The following is a 10,887-nucleotide window of genomic DNA, read 5'->3' as shown; positions in this document are numbered from 1 at the left end:
TGCCAGGGCACCCACCGGCCCACAGCGGCGGCTGCGGGAAATGTTCATGGAAGCCATTATTGGTTGGGCTTTTTTTTTTCCAGTTCTGTTATTGCAAAATACCAGCTACAACCACGAGCAGGCTGCTCTCCAGCTGTGCTGCAGAGCCCTGGTTTGTACCCATAAAGTGCTCCCATCCCACAGTGTTAGACACCTACTGGCCTGGGGGCACAGGCTGCTGTTGGCCCTGCAGGCAGTCCCTGGGGGGCGGGAAAAGTCAAAAAAAGTGGTTCCCTGCTCCCCCCCCCTCCCTGGGAAGCAGCCTCCGTTTTAAAATTACAACTTAGATTTCACATGTTGCTTTCTCAGCCCTCTGGGGGCTTCTTTTTGGGTGGTGGAAACAGGAATAAAAATAGCTGTTTAATTTCTGAACACAAAAAGCGGCTGCCTAAAAAATTGTTCACTGTTCTTTGTGCTTGTATAACTTAAAACCACCTGTTTTCAAGTTTGGGCTTGATACATATTTCTGCTCCATTCCTGTAAGCACTTCAGCACATGTTACACACATGCTTACGTCTGCGGAGTCAGGGGCCTGAATCTTCAATGTCACCCGAAATCTTTAGTGCTGTACCACATTTACAAAACTAGTTGAGTAATAGTTTAATAATGACTCAAAATAACATGACACATAAGCAGTATATTATTTCCATCACAATGGAAAAGGTGGTTTTCCAGATTCTCTCTCTAAGTGCATATAGTGGAGTTCCAGGTACTATGTGGTACATTTGTATTTTTAATTATTACATTTGAACTAAATGTTCATACTTCTCATTTAACCTAATGTTTTACACACAGAAGTTCCCTAAAACGTATTTATTATTTACGTAAGCTTTCAATTAGCATGCACTGTCCTGTGTGCTGCCAGTACTAAGCTGTTAGCAGAACCTCAAGCATCTTTAAACCTTCCTCAGGTATTTCTGCGCAACAGTGAGTTGATGCCTATAGCTAGCCATACACTAGCAAAGAGTTACACACCTGAAGGGCTGTTTGTAAGGACATGAGATCGCACACAGGTTATTTCACTCCGTGGTAATGTTTTTTAGGTTGAGTGGATACACTGAGCTTCCCTGCATCTGTTGTGACCATGACAGTGACCACATGCCATGAAGTGCATTTGTCAATGACAGATGCTTAAGTGGAAATAAGCAAAGAAAAATTAGAAAATAACTGGGGGAAAACACCAAGAAAACTACCAGAAAAACTACTAAACATTCTGAGTGCAGTATTTTTCACTGAGATAACCAAATCTTGTGGTTAAGATAAAACACACTTCTGAATAAGCAGCGGTAGCTGTGCTGCAAATGCATTTTTCATGTCCTCAGAGATTTTAAAGAAATTAAAGAACAGTGACCATTTGCAATACCATTTGAGAGTTTATTATTAACATAGTAGCATCCCCATTCCTAATGTCAGAAGGCATGACTGAAGCTAACTGCTAGGCTGTTTAATGAACAATTGTTGATGAGCAGCATATGCCTTTTTCTGTAAAGGATTTTTACTTCTTACTAGGCTTGCAAAAGTCCTACCCAAATCACAAACTGAAAGATATTTCTAAGAAGAGCTGTAGAGAAGAATGTATCGTCTGGATTTATTTCATAAAAAATTGCTTTTCAATACTTTATAGTGAAGATTTATTGATTAAACTGCTTGTTTAAGGAGCTTTTTGTGATAGTTCTGAGAGGCAGCAGAGAAAGGGAGGTGAAATTGTATGGTGCAAGTTGGTACAGAAACTGAGCCTAGCTGCAGTTCCTCCAGTTTAATGGTGCTTTGCAGGGATATGTTTTGTGTATTGCAAGGCAAGTTTTAATGTTAATCTTTACCATATCTACTGTAGTAAAGATGATAGTTGTAATACCCTGGTCGAGCACTCTCCTTTGGTGAGTTCATGTTATGGATAAAGAATGGTTTGCTCCAGAACAGATACTCAAATATCATTAGCAAAAGATGAAGTAAATGCATATGTAAGTTTCAAAAGGCTCAGAGGAGGGTGGCAGGGAGGCTGTCGTAGGCTGTCCTCGGACACGGGGACAGCACAAGGGAGTGTGCTGAGGACAGGAGCTGGTGAGCCTGAAACGGTTACTTAAGATGGCCTTTATATAGGCGTGCAAGGGAATATCCTGGGAAAGCCTTTCCCAAACAGCCAGGTGTGCCTCGAGGGGCCCTGCTGTAATGAGAGGCACGTGGAGTATTGCACGGCGCAGGAAGAGCCAGGTGGCATTGGGAATGGATCTCCTCGCCTCTCGCCGCTTCCCCACGGCCTCCAGCCATGCTGCCAGCTGCAAGATGAAGGCCTGAGGGTTGGGGGTGAGAGAGCCCATCAGATGTGGCAGCACTGGGGAGCATGGAAGGGAGGGGGAGAACAAATAACCCCAAGCAACCCCCTTTTTATACCCTTTATTTCAAAACAGACATTAAGGCCCGCCTTTCCTGCTCTCAAGGTTGGTGGGTTTTTTTCTAAAACCTTGCTATAACTGCTGCTGATGTGGCAAAATAGGTGAGGCCAGCAGCACAGCCCCATTTGGGGTTGACCCTGCCTGGTTTGCCTTGCAGTGAGGCTGAAGTTGCCTGGCTTCGCTGCTTTTTTACCTTGGGACAGGTCAGAAACATTACCCTGAGGTAAAAACCGATGCCTCTTTGCATAGCGAAGGCAAGGCCTCGCTCTGCCTCAGCCATCTCTCTTGGTAACTGGAATTTCAGCAAGTACCTGCCCCTAAGATGAATGTTGCACGGCATTCCCAGGCACGCCCCACCTCGAACAAACGCTAGCCAGATCTTCCTCCGGGCCCCAACACAGCATCAACAACCTCCTCCCGCCTGGAGCAATGCACACCGGCTTTGGAGCACGGCTCCCTGCACCGCCTGCTACTGATTCATGCCGTTCTCCCGTCAGCAAGCAGGGAGACATCTGCCCCATCTCGGGGACGTGGGTACAAGTAGTTATCCAGGCAAAGTTCGTGCTTGGAAGAAGGTCTTTTTCTTTCTCTGCTTGCCCCCTTCTTGAAGATTTATATGACTGATTTATAAACTCTTCTTAATTGTAGAGATAATGTATTTAAAACACATGTGCTTCCCGGAGCGCTGTGCACGCTTTGAATGCTGTCTGCCTCTTGCCCTGTCTACGTTCACAGAAGGTACTTGTGCATATGGAAACAATCAGGCTACCCAAAAGACAACACACTTGATACTGCTAATTACACGGAGTAAACGCCGCTGGGACTATAACCAGTCTCTAGATCTGAGTCAGTTTTGCTGCTGAGCTAAAGAAGAAAGTCCATTATGTGCGCTCGTATTATAGCCAGCTAAGTCCCTGCTGCACATATTGCTGATTTCTCTACATGCTACATGGCAGAGAGCCAAGGAATTGTAGCACAAACAGGATTTTATAACCAGTGTTATTTAAGGATGGGCAAACTGTGAAGCTCCAAAAGTTAATGATTCTAGCGCACTTTCAATTAATTTTTATTGTCAAGCTATATTTCAGGGCACTAAAGACCTCTTGCGATGACAAGAAGGAGTGTGTGGGAACAGGCGGGAATACAGTATGCATTGTTATTCTCTCTGATTTATAGATCGGTGAATAACCTATCCAGCTGACAAGTTATTTCTTTCCTCTCATGTTAGATGGAATTCATCTCTGTGTTGAGCTCCCCGTAGCAAATGCATTTTAGCAAAATAAATACAGTATCAGGCATCATATTGCACAAATGGTACACTTGAGCTCCTGAACAGGAGTATCACCCTTTTTGCACTAAGGATATCTGTAATACTTGGGTGCTTAAGATGAGGCATCACTGAATGGAGTTTAAAAGTATTAACTACATCTTAATGACTTACAGAAGGAACTTCTGATAGGATACTATATTTTAAAGCATGAGTACATACTGCAGCCTACATGCCATAAGTTTCAAAGTCTGGATTAAAGCAGGCTGTGCATGAGCAATCAAAGTTATAAAGCCTGGCCTCATATGATGAGCACTGGGTTCACCGCCTCAGCTCCCTCCTTGTCCCTCTGAAACCGTAGGCCAGAGTCATGTGCCGGCTAATCGACAGCACAGGCTAGCAGTTGAGTTTTGCCTGCCTTTCTCCTTGCAGATGACATGAGTTTGGGCTCCTACCCGGACACTGGCTGATTTTGAGGGACATGCTGCATTTGAGACTCTTTCAGATTTGACTGAGATTGGACAGCAGATTTAAAAGGGATTACAGGAAGACTGAGGGACAGAGCAATTGCATAAGCCTTATTTCCTTAGGAAACGTAAGAAAAAAACCTCAGCCCACAAAACAATCCAAACCAAAACACAGACTTTGGAAAGTATTGGTAGACCTGGGCTGCAGTCAGGCATCGTGCTCTAGCTTGCAGCTGAGCGAGAAGGCTGCTCAGTTCGCTCCTTCTGCACTGCCCCGGGTTACTGCTTCATTGGCTGTGCTGATTCAGCTGTTTGTCTAGCTGCCCTTTAAGCCAGTTCTGTGAAATGATGTACTTAAAAGAAAAGACTTGCTTTTCAGAAAGGATGTATGGTGGGCTTTTTCTTTTTAACCCAAAGGTCCTTAAAAAATCTTTAGAGCTCAGCTACACAAACACTTGATTTGGTGTCATGGAACAGCAGGTGTAAGTGTTTCGGAGGGTGTGTGAGGGTTGAGGGGGAGCTACACCAAGGGGCTCTGCTTTAGTCTGAACAGATGTATGTCTGTAACCTGAAGTGACAAAACAGTGTTACATCTGTTCTGCTGTTCCGACTCTTCTCAAGTCCGCCAAGCCCATAAAGTGACCTTAAGCCTGTCTCCACAGTGTATGCTGGGTGGTCACTGTGGACAGCTGCTGTCCTCACCACAGGGTACTCACTGCAGCGCAATGACTTCCTTTGGACCACCAGTAGCCTGCACTGGTTTTTGCCATTTAAGCTATATCGTACCAATTTAAGAACTGAAATAATGGCAAAGCTATGCCCACACCATTTAAAAGGTTAGCCAAGCCTAGTGCATTAGCACCAGGCTCATCTCCATATGAAAGCTGGCATGTGACAAGCCAGAGTATGAACTTGCAGACACTGTCACCCTGCACTTAGTCCATAGATGTCCATGTCATCTGTGGCAGAAGTTACCATCTCCAGCTTTTCCCTGGCACTGGAGGTTCCTGCTGCTTGGGCTCCAGGGAGTAAGCTGCGGGGTGACCGCTCCCTGTCTTGCATTAGGTGGTAGCTTGTAACGTTGCAATACTGGGCCTCTGCTAACCTACCTCATTCAGACTGAAAAAATGTGAGAAGCTTGAAGCACAGGTCAGCAAATCAGATCTTCAAGGGATGGTAACCACAGGCTGGGAGGAAAGCCTTTACCACCAGCACCTTAGCTGGGGAGGATGTGCATCTGTAGCCCAGTCCCATGCACAGATGTTGTTAGATTATCTCTAGAGAGTTTATTGCAGAGAGACTTGCTGTTTATTGCTAGCATGAAACCACACAGCTCCTCTTTTGGGCTGGCATCATGCTCCAGCTAACGGAGGCAGCTATTCAGATCATCTGTGTCTGTTTAAAAGGGGCAGACATAATCTTTGTGTATGCTAAACGGGAGGTAGCTCACCTCTTTTTGAAATGCAGGTAAGCTACTTCATCGCTGATTGCAAACCAAGAGCATCTTAATGGGGAAGTTTTCTGCTGAAACCAAAGTGAAACTTTACCCTTGGCTTTCTTATTGGTACCTCCTGAGTCACCACATCCTTCTCGTGTCACCATCACCTTTCAGTTTAGAAAGTGGCAAGAAGCTACGGTGTTCAGCAGTAAGTGAGAAGTGGGTCTCTCTTTGTTTGTGGGGAAGGGATGAATTTATGCAGGAGGTAAAATTTGCTCTTTGAAAGCAGTGAAGACTGAAGGGTCCACCTGGGGAGAATGTTTCTGGTGTGCTGCAATTTTACTGAAGGGTCCACCTGGGGAGAATGTTTCTGGCGTACTGCAATTTTACGTTGCTTCCCTACATGTCTTGTGGAGACAAGCCCCAAGGAATCTGAAGACTTGGCTTATTTTCCTGGTCCTGCAACAGATTTCCTGTCTTGCCCAGCCATGGGCAATTCTTTCAGGTTCACATTTTCTAGCATGGGCTTTAATTTTAGCCCTGTAGCTTGAGATACCTAGAATCTGTCTTGCACATGTATTAGTCCCTTATAGCTCTAGCCAAAATTAACAGAAGCTGCCTGCACACAGAAGGGCACTGACAATTAGATGCTACTTAGAAAAAACAGGGCCAGCTCTGACTTAATCATCTTGTTCATATGTTCAGTGGAGATGATAACACCTGTCCAGCTGGGGACACATCAGGCTGAATTAATTAATGTTTGTAAGGCATGTGAAGCAATTACTGTTTGGTTTTTTTTTTTAGTAGCATTATTTGCAAATGTGACAGAGAAGAGCTCTTTGAGCACTGTTTCTTCTGTTTTGGTGTTTTTGTTGGACTCAAATGAGGATAAACGTTACCTCCTTCAACAGCAAGATCGCTGCCGATGAAGAATTTGGTTTTGCTTGGAAGGATTAGGGCATGAGATTTTGGTTCCTCTCACTTGTTTATGAGCATGAATTTGCTACACATAAATCACTGCAGGTCAGAACATTGCTGTTCCCTTAGCACAAGGTAAGAAAGCACAGAATCGCTCTTTAATGTTGTGCAATTGGACAGGATTTGGCTTGTCCTGATTTTGTGTTTGGAGAACTGGGACTGCCCTCTGTGCTTGATGTTTTACCTCTTTTTCTCTTGAAGGTCCAGTGGAGAAAAATCTGACTAGGCGCATTTGTATCACTCACTCACTCACTGTCTGCTTTTTGTCTGTGTTCAGTGTTTTGCTGAAATTAAAGTACAGCTTCCTTCTCTTTTGCTTTCTGTGGGATTTCCCAGTGTTTCACCAGGCTGCAGTTTGATGAACTCTTCAAGCTGGCACTGATGCTGAAAGAAGCAGGTGTATTTTCTTTATACCTGGTCCAGAGCACATGTGGCTGTAAGGTGGACCAGACCAGGGAAGAATCTGGCTCAGAAAATAACCGTTTCTGGTTTTTAATCAGCTCAGTTTTGTGCAGTTCAGTTTCACGATAGAGTTGAGCAGCAGGGCAAGAGCAGGAGTTGCAGAGGAAGGGAGTCAAGGCCTGATCCTTCGACTGGCCTTGCACGGTGGTGTTTGCAGAAGCGGTCTCACTATTTGCCACCTCGTGTCTCTTCATCTCTCTTAGTGCCACTATCTCTTGGTGGCTGGGGGGTGGTAGCAGTAAGTTAATGTTACTCAGTAGCCAGCAAGCAATGAGGATAAAGATACATATTGTGCCTTTCTGATCCCAAGGCCACCCCCCTCCCCCTTTTCATTCTTTGGTTTACTCAGTAGAGCTACCCTGATTCACATAAACTAACAATCTGTTTGAGAAGAAACAATTAGGCCCATAGAAACTGTTGACATCTTATTTTCATTTTTTTCAATGGCATAACGGGTACTTCAGTCCAGCATGTCCTTTTGTGTTCTCCATCCCAGGCATTCCTCCCAGATGCAAAGACCCTGCGAGGATGGCGACAGAACAGTGGCTCTCCCAAACATTTTGGACCAAGAGACTGCTAATGACACTTAGCATTCCTCACAGACCATGACGTGGCTGCTGAGCCGGCTATTAATTGAAAACACTGCTCAAACTAGGCAGGCTCCCCCAGCCAGCTGCAGGCCGCTTCCCGTGCCCTCTGAGCCCACAGTGCTGGCAGTTGCCGGGATGAGCTGTGGAGCTCGCGGAGGACGGGCTGCGGTTGCAGGAGGCTGTAAGAACAGCTTGGGTGTCTTTTCTGGGAAGTCGAGCGCACGCTCCCTGCTTCTTCTTTCTCTCTGGTCTTTTGGAGTTCAGCTTAAATCAGATTCTGAAAACAGCATCCTGCTGCAGAAGAGTCAGTGGCCTTAGAAACAGACTCCTACTATAAAAAAAATCCTACAGGAGCCAGATGCCCCCGACCCTGACAAAGATTGATCAAGTGGCTGGCCGTATCACCTTTCACTTCGCTTTGGCAAGGGGGGAAGCGCAGAATGATGGAAGGTTTTCAGGTGGAGTTGTGTTTAAGTTTGTTTTTTTTTAAGTGCTGCAGATGGGAGTCATTCTGCACAAGGCAGTGCCAGCACAGAGACAGAACGCGAGGACTGTGGCTGCAGAGGAGCAGTCATTCCTGAATGCACCGTCCTACAGATTTATGCTTTGTGAGAGGTCGGATTAGATCACTGCTGTGGAAAGGAAATCTATTAAATGTATCTCCTGGAGGTATGGGAGGCTCTGTGACAAATCTCTCGGGGCAGGGTGAATATTTGCCCAGAGTGCTGCCAGCCTTTGCAGAACCGCTGTGTAAGCCGCTCCTCAGGTCTCAGCTGGAGCTGAGGACCGTACCCGTTCGTCGCCGGGTCTGCCTATTTCCGACCTGCCCGGTAAGTCACGATGCTTCTTTAAAACACCGCTGAGGGCAGCTCCAGGCGTAGCCGCCTGCCGTCGCCCGGGCTGCTGCGGGCAGGGGCAGCCGCGGGGCTGGCTCGGGTCAGGCCGGCGGGCGGGCCGCGGCCGGCGTCGTGCGCGCCACCAGGGGGCGCTGCGCGGGCGCGGGAGGGGGCGGGGGCCGGGCCACCCCCGCCCGCGCCGCCGCTCCCGCCCCGCCGCAGCCCCTCGGGGCCGTGCAGTGCCGTGGGGCCGTGCCGTGCCGTGCCGTGGGGCCGTGCCGTGCCGGGGCTGCCGGCGGCGCCGGGGCTGGCCGTCCGGAGATGGCTGGTGGCTGTATGGCTCTGCAAGGGGAGGAAGGTCGAGGCGGTGGATAAGGCGGTTGTGGCATCCCCGGGGATGTGTGTGTCGCCGGTAACGGCCGAGGGAGCCAACGTGGCTGCCCGCAAGGATCGGTTTGTTAACGTGGCGCTGCTCGGCAGAGCCGCCGGCCGCCGTTTAGCAGAAAGGCTTTAAGAGGAGACCAGGGAGAGCATCAGTCGGGGGATCGCATCCCCCTGCTTCCCCCCTCACCCCGCCGCGTGTGCGTGTGAGCATCGCTGCCGGCGCCTGCACGTCCCTTGTAAAGGCACCTCCTGGCACAAAGGTGGTCCCTGGGAGCGGGATCCTAGGTTGAAATGCAACCTTTTTGGAATAAGCAAGGACCAGGGGTTTGTTTCCTATTAAGCTAGCAGATAGTTGGTTCGTCTTGCTGCAGTTTGCAGTGTCCGACCAGATATGTCTTGTCTTCCTTCCTCTTTATATTTCCAGTCTGGAAACAGCAAAAAAGTTAGTGAAAAGAGTAACATCTGTGAGACAGAGAGAGAGAGAGAGAGAGAAAAGGATGAGGCAGGCTGGCCAGGCAGCCAGCCTCAGGAGATGGTAACACAGAAGAGCTATTCATTCTGAGAGCCAGTTGCTCCTCGCCCTGCTAGATTATAAATTGGACACCTTATTAAGAGCTGATCCTCCAGCAGCCCCACCCAGGGCTGTGCTCATGCTCTAAACCAGTGGAACGTAATCCCATTTCACTATTGATGCCTGTTCCTGGATAAGCACATGTGCAAGCAGGGCAGAGGGTACTCGGCAGAAAGAAGAGGTGCCCTGGATGTTTTCTCTCAGTGTGAGAAAAGAAGATGGAGTTTTGGGAGAGAACAGGGAAGAGGTTGGTTTGCACTAAAATTTGGGCACTTTTGTGATGATGCTAGGTGCTTTACCAAATAATTAAACCAGCTTTTTCTTCTTCTTTTTTTTTCAGTTATAACTTAAAATGCTGACTCACTAGCATGGTGTGCCAACCAAATGTTGCTGCTGGAATCAACCACTGGAAGAGCCTGAGGAGATACAACCCCACCATGGCATAGGTTTTAAGTGGGCCTCTTTGGTGATTCCAAGTTTCTCTTCTGATGGTTTACTTGGTCCCTTATTTCTTGTCAAATTAGCCCCAAAGGTCTGTACAAATTTAGGCAGATGTCAAGTTGAACAGTTGTCGTGGTGAAAATGCCATGGAAACCTAGTTTAGAAAGTTCAGCAACATTTTATCATCCTTGGAAAGACTTTCAACCTTTCAAGCTTTTCAACCTTTGCACACCTTTTAACCATTTGAAAAGTTGTCCAACAATTTACAATGCACAAAGTTATAATCAGTTGTCAGAAATAAGTATCTGACATGTATTCTTCAGGGCTTATTTTTGTGCTGAAGAAAAAAGGATGGAATATTACAAACCTGTTTTAGCGTTGCTGAATGGTATCCCTGCTCATACATGGATTTTCTTCCAGGCAAAACCAGCTTGAGGGTTCATGCAATACTAGATGCATCATGAGGATTCTGCATCATCAGAGTGTTTATTCTGAATATTGCATAGATACACAGCTGGTTTGTTCCCCTGTTGAGGTACCCCTGTTTTACTTTCCTTGGCAGGCAACTTAAACATTGATGTATTGCAGCTGAGCAGTGGTCATGGGATTCAAAAGTAACATGGAAATGCAGCCTTAAAACAAGGCCCCCTCCCTGGTGGCAGTGAGTTATGGACATGGATTCAGGTGTATTTTGATGGTGTCTTCTAGACTTCTTGACTTGTTTTACATCTTGTATAATTGGAAAGAAGCTTTTGTGTTTGTTTTAGGAGGAAATAAATTTATTTCGGATCTGATTATCATTAGTGACTCATTGTCATTTGAGAATATTTGTGTGATTCTGTCTGGGTTCTGAGTCCCTGACTGTCACTGGCAGTGGTCCTCAAACTTTTTAAACAGGGGGCCGGCGCGTGCATGAAGTGGCAGGCAGTCATCTGCGGCTGCTTGGTTTCCTCCCACAACCCCGGCGGGGGGGGGGTCTGTAAATACCGGGGGCCGGATTGAGGACCCTGGGGGGCCGTAT

At 47.0% G+C, this 10,887-nt stretch overlaps 1 long non-coding RNA gene across 1 annotated transcript; it reads left to right on the top strand.

Moving 5' to 3' along the window:
- Positions 1–7,759: 7,759 nt before the first annotated feature.
- Positions 7,760–10,666, top strand: LOC129735753 (uncharacterized). The gene is made up of 2 exons (XR_008731605.1): positions 7,760–8,464; positions 9,766–10,666. It is a non-coding gene; the product is annotated as an uncharacterized LOC129735753 (long non-coding RNA).
- Positions 10,667–10,887: the final 221 nt, after the last annotated feature.

Source organism: Falco cherrug, chromosome 3, assembly GCF_023634085.1.
Source record: "Falco cherrug isolate bFalChe1 chromosome 3, bFalChe1.pri, whole genome shotgun sequence".
Lineage (NCBI taxonomy): Eukaryota > Metazoa > Chordata > Aves > Falconiformes > Falconidae > Falco > Falco cherrug.
The sequence above is the reverse complement of the archived record's forward strand: the minus strand, read 5'-3'. Positions and strand labels throughout refer to the sequence as shown.